The 16163-nt window shown below is 40.1% G+C and overlaps 1 long non-coding RNA gene across 1 annotated transcript; it reads right to left on the bottom strand.

Moving 5' to 3' along the window:
* Nucleotides 1-5676: 5676 nt before the first annotated feature.
* LOC307074292 lies at nt 5677-8589 on the bottom strand. The gene is made up of 6 exons (XR_013811772.1): nt 8492-8589; nt 7949-8120; nt 7045-7164; nt 6632-6688; nt 6436-6540; nt 5677-6293 (listed from the first exon to the last, which is right to left on the bottom strand). It is a non-coding gene; the product is annotated as an uncharacterized lncRNA (long non-coding RNA).
* Nucleotides 8590-16163: the final 7574 nt, after the last annotated feature.

The following is a 16163-nucleotide window of genomic DNA, read 5'->3' as shown; positions in this document are numbered from 1 at the left end:
AGTTGAGTACAGTGACAATGTTTCATTATCTTTAGAAATCTAATAATTCAGATTTCTGAAGATAATATTTAAGAGAAGCAGTATCAGTCTGTATTCTGTCTGTTAACACTGTAATGCAACTTTTTTGCATTACAGTGTTAACAGAAAGTGAGGGAGGAAGGACTGCGCCCTTGGTTGCCATCGGCCTGCTTGCACTGTTAGTGGCGTATAGTGGCATAAATATGTGAGACTCAAGTTGTTTCAGGGTGTTTTGGTGAACTACAAAATAGCAGGGAGGGATAATTATGTGGATAAAATGTATACAAATCCATCAGTGGCAGCATTGTACTTTGAAAGCTGGTGGGCAGCATGTCTTAGCCAGAAGGAAAGGATGCAAAGCCAATTAGTCAAATCAGGCCTACTCTTGATTTGGCGGTGGTGCCTCACCGCAGCAGGCAGCGGGGCTCCGGCGGGAGACAATCGCGGCAACAATCCCTTTCTCCTCCATGTCGCTATTCATGTTCTTCAGGGAGTCAAAGCCAAAGTTCCTTTCCCCCCAATTCCTTCTCAACCATGGCTGAGATAACCCCCACTACGAGTCTCGTTGTGGAAATACCAGAGACGTCATGCAACCCGACGTGTTATGCTCCATAACACCAACAGCAGAATGGTTATCCAAATAAAAAAGAAGTGTACAACACTTGCGTTACAGTCCTGGAGATCTATATCTAAATAGTATCATATTATACATAGATATCTATATCATATAATACATATTATCACGGCAAAAAGCTGTATGCGCCTCCAGACGATATTATGAATCTCAAACGACTGTGCCGGGTTCTCTGACGTCTCTGGTTCTTCCACTTCCACTTCCACATTAATCTGAAGTAGAATGAAGTACGACATGGGCAAATCAGGCCTACTCTTGATTTGTAAAACTAAATTAAAAAATCTGGGCCTATCATTTGGCCTATTTTTGCCCTCATTGACTAAAGCTATTTGTTGTATTTTGGCTATGTTTTTGTTCAGCTACAATTGTTGTAAAGGTCCCATGGCATGCTACTTTATGGATGCTTTAATATATGTATTAGTTGGCCCCTTACACAGTATTTGAAGACGTTCCCGAAATTCAGCCGCGGTGCAGAATTACAGCCACCACGAGCCAGTCGCACATTGAGCTTTCCCAAAACGCGCCGTTTCGGTGTCTGTAGCTTTAATGCAAATGAGGAGAAGAGAGGCGGGTAAAGGAGGAGAGTGGGGGTGTGGCCCTGAGCAGCTTGCGGCCACAGTCCAATGCGCTCTGTTTACAGTGGATGTATCGCAATGGCGAAGCGCACACAGCCTTTGGTCGTGTTCTGTAAATATTCTAGAACAATCCTGGTGCTCTGGCGGGAGTCCTGGAGCTCTATATTTAAATAATATGATATCATACATAGATATCTATATCATATTACATTAACATTTTACAATTGGGGCATTTAGCAGACTCTTTTATCCAAAGCGACTTACAATAAGTGCATTTGTTACAATAAGTAGATTTGTCATAAGAAGTGAAACAATATATCGCTGTCGGTACAGTAAAGATGTTCATAGAACCAAGTGCAAGTATTACAATCGCTAGGCTAACCCATTCCCTGTGTAAAGCAAAGATAGCAGCTACTGTAGATGCTACATAATTAAGTACCTTGAATAAGAGCAATGTACAAGTGCCAGGACGTACAACATTCAATAGTGGCTGTGCATTGGTTTCTATGCAGAGTCGAGGTGAACTCTGAACTCGGTGAACTCGGTGTACTCATACTATATATATTATCACGGCCAAAACCTGTGTGCGCCTCCAGACGATATTATGAATCTCAAACGACTGCGTTTCTGGTTCTTCCACTTCCACATCAATCTGAAGTAGACTGAACCGCGACATGCAGGAGAAAGAGATTTTTGCCCACGATTGTCTCCCGCTGGAGCCCCGCTGCCCGATGACAAGGCACCACCACCTCGGAAGCGGGCAGCGTGCCTCGCGACGGTGGTGCCTCGCGTCGGTGGTGCCTTGTGGCGCCGGGCAGCAGGCAGCGGGGCTCCGGCGGGAGACAATCACGGCTAACAATCCCTTTCTCCTCCATGTCGCGGTTCATGTTCTTCAGGGAGTCAAAGCCAAAGTTCCTTTCCCCCCAATTCCTTCTCAACCATGGCTGAGATAACCCCTACTACGAGTCTCGTTGTGGAAATACCAGAGACGTCAGAGAACCCGATGTGTAATGCGCCATAACACCACCAGCAGATCGGTTATCCAAATAACAAAGAAGTGTACAACACTTGCGTTACAGTCCTGGAGATTTATATATAAATAATATCATATTAAACATAGATATCCATATCATATAATACATATTATCACGGCTAAAAGCTGTGTGCTTCTCCAGAGGATTTTATGAATCTCAAACGACTGCATCGGGTTCTCTGACGTCTCTGGTTCTTCCACTTCCACTTCCACATCAATCTGAATTAGAATGAACCACGACATGGAGGAGAAAGGGATTGTTGCCCGCGATTGTCTCCCGCCGGAGCCCCACTGCCGAGGCACGACCATCTCGGAAGCGGGCGGCGCCGAGGTGGTTGTGCCTCGCGGCAGCGGGCAGTAGGGCTCCTGTGGGAGACATTTGCGGCAACAATCCCTTTCTCCTCAATGTCGCGGTTCATGTACTTCAGGGAGTCAAAGCCACAGTTCCTTTCTCCCAATTCCTTCTCCACCATGGCTGAGATAACCCGCACTACGAGTCTCGTTGTGGAAATATCAGAGACGTCAGAGAACCAGACGTGTTATGCGCCATAACACCATAACAGCAGAACAGCAGTTATCCAAATAACAAAGAAGTGTACAACAGTCGTAGTTCATTGTCTCATTGGCAAATGTGGATGTTAATGTGGCTGTTTCAGAATGTTGGCCATGGTGTAAAGCCAATTAAGATTGAGGGACTTCATTTATAGATCAAGTAAATCCTCCTCGCTGTTTGTGTTCCAAAGATATCAGTGACCTGGCCATACCAAACGCAATATTTTTAAAGTGATTTCAGAATAATGGCGTGTGTAGCTACACGTTTTTGTCACCCTTTCAGACGGCTTGGTAGCCCAGTGGAGTTACCAAGTGGAGTGTTGAAAAATAGGTAGGCTCAGCGTGTTTATTTCGGACCTTGCCCAACTTTTGGCGGTGGAAACGCCAATATAAGTGAACCGAGCCACACCGAACTGCACCACTCTGTGGAAACGCCAATATAAGCGTACAGAGCCGCAATGTGCCGCAACGAACAGTAGCGCACCGCTCGGTGGAAACGAGGCATACGACTGAGCGGGTTCGTTGGTTCTTGTCCGGGCTGCTCCACAGCAAAGGGCTACTGTTTATTGGTTCATAGCGCAGCCAGGACTACTTCTAATTGGTTCATACTGCAGCCAGGGCTCCAGCCTATTCGTGAATAGACGTTGGCACGATTCAGATCCCTTAGCTAGTCACACCTACTCAGAAGAGGAATTTCCTCCTCTCTCCCATTGAACCCCATGTTATTCACCGGCCGCCAACACTGCCGGGGAAATGAATGGGAGTCAATGGAGGCTGAGGGAGGAACGTCCTCCAGCAGTAATTGTCAATAGGCAGTAGGGGGTGCTAATGTCCCTTTACCCAGGGAAACGAACATTACATATACAAAGGCATTAAAGAGGTCATATATAAGGGCATTAATTCATTACAGTAGTCTGGGCAATATATATTTTTTATTCTCAACAATGTTGAGGATCTTCCTCCCTCTCTTCACTGGAGAAGCCTCCCCTGATATATATATATACTTATGCATATATACAAGTATATGCATAGGTTTATCATTTTCATTTGTATTACTTTCAGCCTCCTAGTCTTCCACTGAATAGCGTCTTTGCTGTTGAAAGCTCTCCATATGTCTGATGTTCCCCTCATGGTGCTGATGTGTCTCTCTGTCTTAGTGACTGAGGGCCCCGAGGCATGCCTCCAGGGGCCTCCCGGGGACCACGACATCATGGGGCCCCCCGGGGACCACGGCAACATTGGCCCTCCCGGGGACCACGGCGTCATGGGCCCCCCCGGGGACCACAGCGTCATGGGCCCCCCCGGGGACCACAGCGTCATTGGGCCCCCCGGCGACCACAGGGTCATGGGCGCCCCCGGGGACCACGGCGTCATGGGGCCCACCAACCCCACCCTCCCATTCGGCGCTGAATCCTACAACAACAAAGACGAGGCAGTGTCCGTCTCGTCCTCCGGGTTTGTGTGCTCTCCCACACACTCCCTCACCCCCCCTACTCCCCTGTTCCAGAGGGACGCTGACCTACAACCCCCTGTGACCAAGTTCATCACCGCAGTGAGTCCGGGTCTCGCTTCTTTCCTTCTTATTCAATCCTGAGAATCTTGTAACAATTATATTAACTATAATGACTATCTTAGGTTCCACATTCATTTTGTATGTAAAGGCAATACAAGTTCAAATCTAATTTCACTAGTGAATCTAACAGGTTGGGGGTTTAGTTCAGTAAGTGGTCTACCCAGTCGCCGACTCTCTGTCTCTTCTCGCTCTGTTCACACGTTTAAAAAAAACGAAAAAAAAGGGTGTGTGTACCGTGCAAGCATAGCCGCAGCTGGGGTTAATTTGGCTGTTAGGGCTCTGTTCTCTGATTGGTGGCCGGTGGTTGATCTATTGGTGTAGCCTCTGGGTGCTGTGCTCTATGATTCCTTCCTCCTTTAATGTTCTTTGTATCTCTAAAGTCTACATAATACACCTTCTCTATTGTCCATTAGATTTTTTTCTTTCAATTATGTACTTACTTTAATTACAATTATACAGCTTCAAGTAGTTTCATGCTCAAATTCGGCTTTCAGCACTATATACTCTTAAGATAGAAAATAACGTACATTTTTATCTAGGTCAGTCCAGTTACATTTAGATATGAAAAGTGACTAATATCACACTTTAACAGATAGAAATACCTGCAGTAAACTATATATTTAGTTAGATATCTAACGTAGATTGTAGATGAAGTATTGAATATAAAATTTCTTGAGATCTTTATTATCGTGGTTGTACCATTATCACCAGATAGTAGGCCAACTAGAGCCAAATCAACCATAAAACTATGATTTGAAAGCTTAAACATTTAGCTTTCAAATCACTTGAAAAAATATAATTTTATTTTTTTTTCATTTTAAGATCATTTTAAGAAATGAAACATCCTTTTTCTCCTCCATTTCAGCTCTAGGATGGAGGAACTTGTTCAAAGCGCCACAGTGAATACGTTCAACAGCAAATCGAAAGATGGGAAACAAGTGAGGACAGGCTGGAAAGACAATGTCTGCTGAGCACTGAGAATCATAGCTGATCTCACATACCTTAGATTAGATTAGACTTGATTATGGCATTTATTGTTCATGCCGTAAGGTGTAAATTAATACTAAAGAGTATTAAAGTTGATGGAAATGGTACGTCATGTTTTGCATATTTGTTAGAATTTACTGCTGTAATTATGCGGCAATGTTTATAATGTAGATGAGCCTTTATTTAGTATTTTGCAAAACGGAGGAAGCACAGTAAGTTCTGCATTCAAACTTTAAGATTCTGTTTATAAAAAGCGTTTTCAAGTGTCATTCTCAGTTCATCTTGTAAGTCTGTACAGTATTCAAAATGTATTAAGACAAAATAAATATTTCATGTCAACAGTTTTGAATGTTTATTATATATTGCTGAGACAACAAAGTTGAGCCTGAATAATACCTAATACAATATTATATATATATTTTTATATACATACAAAGAGCACAAGTTATTGTCTGCATGAAAACAAGTTCAATGTTAAGTTGCTACTAGCGTGGAAATTGTTTATCCTTCTCATTGTTGGAAGAAACCGTAACCTTAATTTACCACACGGCCCGGGTATATGATAACCACAGCCGAGCTACGAGCGCGTTGAATTCTAAAACTGTTGACAGTTGAGGTGCAATTGAAAACCACTGACTAGACTAGAGTTGTAGAGCTGTCCTCAATTTACCATCTATCTTTATAATACATTTTACAGCAGCGCACAATGAAAACTTATTTTTTATTGCCTAATGTGATGTACCTCAAGTACACCTGTGATTCCTTTTTCGACCGATTGAAAAGTTGAAATTTACGCAATGAAGTATATTATATGTTGCTTAAGAATTGTTTGTGTCTGTTTCTCTCACTCCGAATGCAGACACAGAGAACCAGAGAGAGAAACAAATTGAGCCCCATCACACACATCTCGATGAGCTCCAGCTGAATGAGAAAGGAATAAAGACACATAAAAACACTTTTAAATTAGTCCAATAAAAAACACATTTCAGAAGGGGTCTTGCCATCTGTGCACACTGCTTGTGTTAATGTTGGCATTAAACAGAACTCACATAAGGTTTCTTACCATCAAGTGTTGGTTAAGCTTGCTCCCCCTGGTAAAGTCAACACTTATGATAACCACTTCGAGTGTTGCCATGACTACACCGGCCAGGTTAAGGAAATAGCATATCTGAAATAATTGTACATATTATAATACAGACGCACACGTTTCATGTGAGTCATCAACAGAATGATATTCTAATCTATTGTGTTGTACTTACAGGTAGTAGTCTTGGATTTTTGCACAAAAGGTTTGCTAGTAGTCCGGCACCAAAAAACTGAAAAGAATCATATAAAATATCATAAAATATAATAATACATTTATTTTGCAAAGTGCTTTTCAAAATAGTTACTTAACAGCAGGAATAAAATCACATAATTAAAACATTTTTAAATAGCAACATGGATATCAATCTATAAGCAATTTATATTATGAGCCTGATTCATGAGTCTGAACCAATACCGTATATACTATAACTCCATTTGGGATGAATGTAGCAATATTTATGAACCTTGTTAATAGAGATAAAATAATGTCCTTAGGAAAAGACAGAAGAACATACACTATTTACATTTCCTGTCGTAAAGTATGTTTTATCTCTTACTTTCAATTTATGTAAATGCTATAACTCACAAATGGTCCAGTCAGGAATGAGATTCGGAGGAGTACATAAAGAGATTTAGTCATCTCTAAAGTTATAGCCAAAGCCATTTCCACGGCAACACTGAAGAGGCCATCCACCATCTGTATAGACTGGAAAAGATACAAAAGTAACAAATACAATGTTTGAAGCTTTAAGCTAAAGATAAGTTTGCTTGTTTCCAAAGATCTGCACCTTGAAAGTGTCATCCTTATTTGTGAGTTGGAGAGAGTTGGAGTCGTTCATTCAAGTTGAGATGAGTGAAACCTTTTGTCGTTCATTCAAGTTGAGATGACTGAAACCTTTTGTCGTTCATTCAAGTTGAGTTGAGTACAGTGACAATGTTTCATTATCTTCAGAAATCTAATAATTCAGATTTCTGAAGATAATATTTAAGAGAAGCAGTATCCGTCCCTATTCTGTCTGTTAACACTGTAATGCAACTTTTTAATGTCACCATTTCATAAATTATAATTCATTCATGCTTTAAATTAAAACTAGTATCTATAACAATATTTGTAAACAATTTAAATCTCCAATCTGATTACATTTGTATTTTTGTCACGATAATGAATGAACAACACCAAAGATAAAAGCCTGCAGTGCACTGTCCAGTTGGTTTGAAACTTTGTCATGCAGCACTTTTTCTACTTCTCCAACCTAGATTTTATTCTTTGATGGTTCTCAGACTTACTTTATAGAATCTGCTTAATGATGTTTGAGGCAAAAACTGCAGATTTATAATACATTGTTATCAAAACACAAACATGTGAGTAATATTCGTGTAATACTTTAAAGCAATTAAATAATGTTATGATCAGTCTTTAACTGGCAGGATGTTGTTGAAATGGCAGCTTTGTCTGAATAAATGAACAGGCTCTTTTGACTCCACGTTACCCCCAGCACAGCAGGAGCTGTCCCCAGCAGAGCATGTAGGGGTCTTCTCTCAGCCCGCAGAGGCTCGAGGGGTTGGTAGTATTTGATGAGAGGGCCGGCCTGGTCCTCAGTGTCCGTCTCCTCCTGGACTCTCCGGATCCCCATGGGACTATCTGCATTGGCCATGGAGTCCCTGTGACATCCAGGAATCAAGTTGGTTCATTTGTTGTTTGATAAACAAAACTAATTCAGTCTAAGGAAAGTATTTTCTCTGAGCCATTCAATAATGGCATTTGTATCATTTTTTATCATTGTCGCAGTCTTTGAATTTCATATATTATTGTTTCATTGTAACAGAGTGCTATAATAGTAATTGACTGAAAACAGTTGTTTGCAACATATTCTAGTCTGAATTTACTCATACATATGGACATTATTGAAAAGTGCTGTTGCGAAAATGGTGTATGCAAATCAATGTATACAGATTCTCAAGCAAAACATGACGAACAGCAAAACTAGTAATACTAAACATTTAATTTAACAGAAAGCCACACTAATCCTTACCGTGCCTTCTTAGTTCAATATTAATTCTGTGCTGTTTGCATCCGACTCAACTCTATCTTAGCTCTCTCTGACCACTTAGCTCTCTCAAGAGTCTTCTTCCTGCTTGGGGGGGGTGGTATGATGGGCTGATAGCTGCCCCCCCCTCCCTAAACCCATAGAAGCCAATAAAACAACACAGTTGAATGTATTGATTTGAATGACACATATTGAGCATATTTATTATATTTTTTAATACATTTGTCTTGCATCCCCATTATGTGTGTACGTGAACGTGAGTGAATTTGAGATATGAATATATGCAATGATACTAGGTAGATAAGAAAATAAGTGCTCTACTGAGAAACGTATACCTCAAAGGGAAGTAAGAAAAGGGGGGAAGTAGGCTACCTGTAAAAAGAGTGTCTGTCTGTGGGCAAGACCGAGAGAGAGAAGAGATAGAGAGAAAGAGAGACCAATCTGATCTAATAGAGGAACTTTGAAGATAGAGACCATATAGGACGCAGCGTGTTCATTAAACAACTACCAGAGCTTTTAAACTTAATCAAAATAAACCAGGTAAGTTTCAATCAAAACACACCGACACACACCAAGCCATATAATTTGGTAAAGTACATTTTGAAAGATATATTTTTTCCCACAGGTAAAGATGAAGCATACATTTAAATGTGATGAGGGCATGCTCATAACGATCCCATTGGGGGCTCTGAAGGACAGCCAGGAAAGGGAGCTGATGCCAGACCAATTCCACTGTGTGTTTAGAGATGTCTACAAGGTGTTCATTACTAAGGGAAAACCAAAGAGAGTCGGGGTGTGTATTTATTGTTTTTACTCAAATAAACATAAGGTTTATGTGAGGTTTATAAAAGGATGAAAGGATCTGTGAATGTGCTGGTTTGAGATTCATATTTTTGTAAATAATTGTAATTCATTTTCTTTTAAGGTAGCCCAAGCTATTGTTGGTTTATTTTTGCTGAGCCTTGCTCTAGTCCATAGCGTTCCCTTTCTCATGCCTGGTATCTTGCCGTTGTTTAATATTCTGGTAAGCAAAGAAAATTATAACAAATAAAAACCTTTTTTAATGAAAAGACCTAGACATTAAGATGCATATTAATTTTGATAATTCTCTAATATAGTTCATGTTCTCTGGAATGCTGACCTTTGCTGCAGGCTATTCTCCAAACATGCATGTGGTAAGGGCCCTTGAGTTTAAAAGTATAACTCTAATACTATTGATAAGCAATACAATTCAGCTCGTTTTCTTTCTTCAGGCAAAACTATCATTTATTTGTAACATCATCAGCTTCCTCTGGTCTCTTGCGGCAATCGTGCTCTATATACAACAAATAATACCAGGGTTTCAAGTGAACTTCAACCAGGTATAAATCCCTTAAGTTTACCCATGCTTACTCGCATATATTAACACACAATCATAATTCTTTTTGGAGCCTAATTATATACTGAATGCTGATTTTGTATTGCCTTTCAGTTCATTTGTGTTTTGTTTTCTTATCATCTTTTATATTTTCTTTATCTTGGGCAGGGCTAAATTGTACCAGGAATAATTAATTAATACATAATCTGAATCTAAATGTGTTAAAGGGTTGTTATTTTTATTGTTAAGGTTTATATTCAGCCAATATTAACAAGCTAATTCAATACCTGTTCCATAGCTTTTTAATCAAATCTGTGATTATAAAATCTGCAATTTCAAATTATTAGTAATGCTCATCCCATTTAATTTCCTTTCTTTAGGTGACAGATGGACTTATAGTTGCCTTCCTGGGGGTTGAAATGGGGATAACCTTATTCTTAATCTACTGGTTCAGTCAATGTGTATGTAGACGTCATTTTAACACTCTGGTATGTTTCTACATTTCTACTGGTACATTACTTTTCATTCATATCTGATGATGTTATTATTTCTAACAATCTTTTTTCCACAGCCTGTTGTGCGGCTTCAGGTTTAGCTTTGTGGAAGACTGGGCAAACCTGTCAATCTACACCGCTTTCTATTTGGGAATGATCTACAACCAGCTGTACCTTGAAGTTTGGTTTTGTTGTTTGAGTTGTGCAACTTGCAATGAACGGTGTGTATTTTTGTAAAATGTATGTATGTACAATGATGATTTATTAAAACATAAGGTGTACTCGCCATGTAGCTCTATCTGTGAAATATCACAACAAATCTCAAATCAAATATCATATCTCAAGCTCATATCTGGTTATTTGTGCAAATGTTTCTTGTACTTTGACTTTGAACAATAGCTCTTTATTTTATTATTATTCCCATGTTAGTAGAAGAGATAGTGTACATAACTGTTAATGTAAATGTAATAAATGCATAAAATACTGCAGAATAAAATAACAATTTGTCAGATATGACCTGGACATTTTCTATTGTTGATATTGTGTAATGATATGGGTTAACTAGGGCTTTAGGATCCTTTGCTTCCACACAGAGGGGTTGGACGGTTAGAGACTGCACTACTCATTCAGACAATGTGGATGCTGGGACAGGGAATTGTCTAGGCATATTTAAAGCATTTCTTCATCAAATAAATCCGGTTTTTAACTATTAATAAAAACGTTGCACGACAATGTTTAAGTAATACTAAGTATAGGGTTGGATAATTGGCATAAGCTATCTGCAATACGCAGTTAAAAAACAAATTAAAAAACCTTGAGCATCAGAATGTACTAAACCATATGAAGCCATATCAATTGAGATCAAGCCCTCTGTATTTAGTCTGAGGCATTAAGAATACAATTTCAAATGGCAAGAATGTAGAAATGCCAAAAATATATATAACCAGAGAAAAACAAACAATTCGGTTTAATTACAGAAAACGAACAATATGTGTCCTTCCATCGTTTGAAAGGCGCTGTAGCACCAATATTGTACCGGTGTTCTGCCAATTTCTGCTACCCATCAAATTCTGCTACCTAGTGGAAAATCACTACCTTTTAGGCTGATGGTGATTATTTTCTTTAAAACATGTTTTTAACTGCGCAATTATCTTACAAATATGTTTAACATTGCGCCTTTTGACCTGTAAGCAACTAAATATGTGCACACTTCTGATGAATGTAGAAATAAGATGATATGTGTTATCTTTACGGGTCTGGGAGCCGAGAAAGTTTTCTTCGGTGGTGGAGGGGGAGGGGGGGGGACAACATCTTGTCTTGTTATAACAAGATATTTATCGTGTTACATAAATTCTAAATGCTTGTGTTTTTAAAGTTATGGAGGAAAGATGGAAACAATCGTTTGACCTCCTGTCTCTGGGAACATTCCTGGATGGCTTTGATAAGTCCCAGAAATTAAACCTTAGGAGGTACGCTTCAAAATTCAAGGGGGCGAAAATTGTACCGCATACGTAATCCACGTTCGAAACATAACGTCATCGTTCGACGCAATTGTCAGTTGCGAGGCAGGTTTCAAAAAACATTGCGCTCATGTTGCCAAAGACGAAATAACATAATACAGATAACACTTGTTTTTACTTTATATTTGTATTTTATCGAATTTAGCTAGTAAACTGAGTGTTTAAAGTGTATCATAGTCTAGCTAGCTTGTGTTAATAAACTGTTTACTAGCTAAATGCGATTAAACAATTAAATACAATACAAATATAAAGTTAGCTACGCTAATAAATGTAATTTGTAAAATTAGTGTTATCTGTTTAATGTTATTTCGTCTTGTGACGTTCAATGAATGAGCGCGAACCACCTTAGTGTATGTGGGAGATTGATTGCAAGAGACTGGACAAGATTCACATTTACGCTTTGACTGTTTGTTCTATAATTTGTTGACAGACCATGTCATTGCTAGAAATGTGAACATAGGACAATCTCCTTAGGGTCAACTGTACATGCATTGCTGTAGGAATTACAGTGCAGTCTTCCTACACCTCTGACGTTCCTGTCTGTTGGGCCACAAATTCTCATTCTCACGCAGCCTCACTACTCTTCCTCTTCTTCTTCTCTGGCTGTTGTCCCCGTCCAATTCCTTGTCCTCCCATTGTCAATGTAACATTGTGTTGTGCTCTAGGTAAATATATATACTTGCCAGTTTATGGTTCATGAGATGCACCTTTGAGCTATTTCAGTAAACTGGTTGATCGTTGATTGATCTAACACTTCACACATTTCACTTCTTTAGAGAAAGTCAAGATTCACCTGATAGCAATTTACCAATTCAGGACAGATTTAGAAAAAAAGTCCAATGGAAATGTATAGAAATATGCTTGACATATTATGACAACTTGTTCAACCATTTTGCATGTAAAGACTTATGCAATGAACTAATACCTAAATGTTATGGAGTGAGACTATACAATAGAGACCCATTGCAATACATTTTGACCAACATGACATAAGCCATTGATAATGTAGGAAAGAGTAGAGAATTGTACATAATCATTTGCATGAATGTACCAAAGCATTTGCAACTTGTTCAAAGAATCGAGAAACTGCTTTTTTGATGTGCACAAGTGACACAATGATGTGAAGATTGAACAGGTAGTTTTGAGAATTTCAATTCTGATCTGAGAAATGTACCAAAGCAACTGAGAAAAACTGTAATTGAAAACATGCATCTCTTTTTACTTGTTAGAATGTCTTGTTCTTCTGCTGTGAAATCCACATTTTCAAAGTTACCTCGCCTTAGTTTAGTGATATTATCTTATCCATTACACGGAGATGCACAGGGACCTCTCTCTGAGGCCGATGCAGCCCTCATCCTCGTTATGAAGGCCCTGGAGCGGAGCGTCATCTAGAGGCAGGCTGTGGTAATAGAGTGGCGAAGTCACGCCCTTTCCGGTAGAGCCCATGGGACCTATGAGATCGAAAAATATGAATGGGTTTCAATGGAGAGAAAGTAATTATTTTCTGGTCCCAGTCTTTATATGCCCCGGATTACACATATGTTGTTTGTGGATTTAAATGATAATTTTTCATGCAAAGAAAACTAAACACTTTCGTGAAGAAGTTTGATAATGTTAGGTTTTTTCCAAGGGGAGGATAAAAGCATCGAAAGAGGTGAAAACCATTATAAGTTGGGGCATGTGGAGAGTTTGTTATGCCGATGGGGAGATTGTCGGTCTTGTCCACGCCAGTCGCAGGGAGCGTGACGGCACATACGAGACATGTCTTTCACATTGTTTTCGCTACAGCCTTTAACTGAACAAATGCACAATAAACGGTCAAACTCTTGGCATGAAAAATTATAATTCAATTATATTAAATGCCCCTTCCAGTAGAGCCAATGGGACCTATGAGATCGAAAAATATGAATGGGTTTCAATGGAGAGAAAGTAATTATCTTCTGGTCCCAGTCTTTATATGCCCCGGATTACACATGTTGTTTGTGGATTTAAATGATAATTTTTCATGGCAAGAGTTTGACCGTTTATTTTGCAATTGGTCAGTTAAAGGCTGTAGAGAAAACCCAATGAGAAGGACTACACATCTCGTATGTGACGTCACGCTCCCTGCGACTTGTGTGGACAAGATCAACAATCTCCCCATCGGCATAACTGAAACTCTCCACATGCCCCGACGTATAATGTTTTTCACCTCTTTCATTGCTTTTATCCCCTCCTTAGAAAACAGCGGTGAGGGAGAGGAGAGATCGCCATGTCTGTACCGGATTTCCAAGTGCGGGTGGTGACGTATATCATTCGAGTCTAGAGCATCGAAGTGCTGTTGTTCACAAAGCGGCCTCACACAAAACCTAATATTTACAAACTTCTTCGTGAAATTTTTTAGTTGCTTTGCATGAAAAATTATCATTTAACCTCTTAAACCAGATGTCAGTTGCCAGGCAGGTCAGTTGCTAGGCAGCTGCCCCCGCCCCTTGGGGGCATGGGCGGGGGCAGCTGCGCCAACGCCAACGCCAACGTGTGCTGTAAACAGCACCACCATGCTCCAAAATGTCCATGGTGCATACCCATGTAACGGGAAGAAGCTCGGCTAAAAGCCCATGATAACCATTTTTACCTAAACAAAACACAATTCTAACACCAAGCAACTAAGTAAGCCCGTAGCAAAACACGCAAAACATGCATGCGCGCAAACTGGCCACCGCAGATTTCGCTACTTCATGCCACCCACACAAACTATATGTCATGAAAGCGAGGCTCCACAGATTCCAATGATATCACTCTCATCACTCTACGACGAAAACTCACTGAACTAGCAGCCAAAGAAGAGCAAAATAAATAAACAAATAAAAAACGTTATACAGTGTGATACTTTTGATTGGCGAATGGTGTTTTTTTACATGGATTTGGGTCCCTCAATTTGACTGTCCCTCGACTCTATTGGCTCTGACGGTTCAGTAGAGGGGTCAATCTTCCACATTGACCAATGCATACCCAAGATATCTTCCCGCGTTTGACTGGAAGGTCAGCATAATTCGCGCCAGAAGCATCAAGAACATTCTCAGAGCAGACACTCCGGCTAGATAGAGACATACGCTCCTACAACACGCTTCTTACGTTTGCATTCCTAGTTAGCTAGTAGTTAGTTATTTTGTATTTTCTTGCCTTTTTTTCCCATTTGTTATTCTTTTCAAATGAAAAATGGCAGGCAGGAGAAAGACCTATACGTTTGTGGAGGTATTTGCTATCATTACCAGCGACAGCGGGGCTACTGTAGTCCCTCTCGAGTCCTCGTCTGACGACAGTGACTTGCTGTTGCCAGAACTGGACACGGATTAATTGTGCTGCAGGAAGTGCCAGGTCCCTTTGTGCTTCACTTCCAAAAAGAACTGCTTCCAGCAGTGGCATGACAGCCCTTAGTGTATATAGTTAGTTTTAGTTAGTTTGTTATATTTGTTCAAAGTTGCTGCCAGAGTGTTTATATATATATATATATATATATATATATATATATATATATATATATATATATATATATATATTTATCCCTAGTGATTTTAGTCTTTTGCTGTGTTTTTACCTTTGTTTTTACAGGTTGGTTTTTATTATATGTTGTTCTCAAATATATCTGCTCCAGTTGGAGTCAAACTTAATTTAGATTGTATGGTTTTCTTTGACTGGGAAAATGTACAGAGGTCTGGGTGAATTTTCAAATTTTCTGGTACCTTTGAAAGGTCAAATGGCACTGATGGTGCCCAAAAGTGCCCAAATGGCACCATTTAGTCCGCCTGGACCTACCGGTACTAAAACCTCTCTAATATCACTTTATTCACTTTATTAGCATTTATCCTGGAACAGGGTACTGTAGCGACCCTGGTATGTGTACTAGTGAGTGACAGCGCTGTAGTCCAATCACAAGCAGGGTTACTAGGTCCAGCAACATGGGGGCTTGTGATTGGGGGAAGTTGCGCAGTGTGTGTGGGTGTCTTCCTGTGCGAGCTCCGAGTAGGAGTGTGTGAAATGTGGGTGTAGAGCAATACATGTGTGCCTTGTTAAGCTGTTGTGAAGTTTGCAAAGTTCGTGGAATAAAGCCAACCGGCTGTTACACCGGATACCTGCCTCCGCTTCTGGTATGATCGCCACACTGGTGTCAGAAGTGACTTCGGACGTTAACTAAGGATCCGGTCGGGAGCTAGCCTAGCCACAGCAGAAGATTAGCCATCTCGCTAGCTGCACGTTATGGAGGACTTCGGCGGGACAAGGGTGAAGGAGGAGAAGAGAGACGTGGA

Source organism: Pollachius pollachius (genome assembly GCF_949987615.1).
Source record: "Pollachius pollachius genome assembly, chromosome: 1".
NCBI lineage: Eukaryota > Metazoa > Chordata > Actinopteri > Gadiformes > Gadidae > Pollachius > Pollachius pollachius.
The sequence above is the reverse complement of the archived record's forward strand: the minus strand, read 5'-3'. Positions and strand labels throughout refer to the sequence as shown.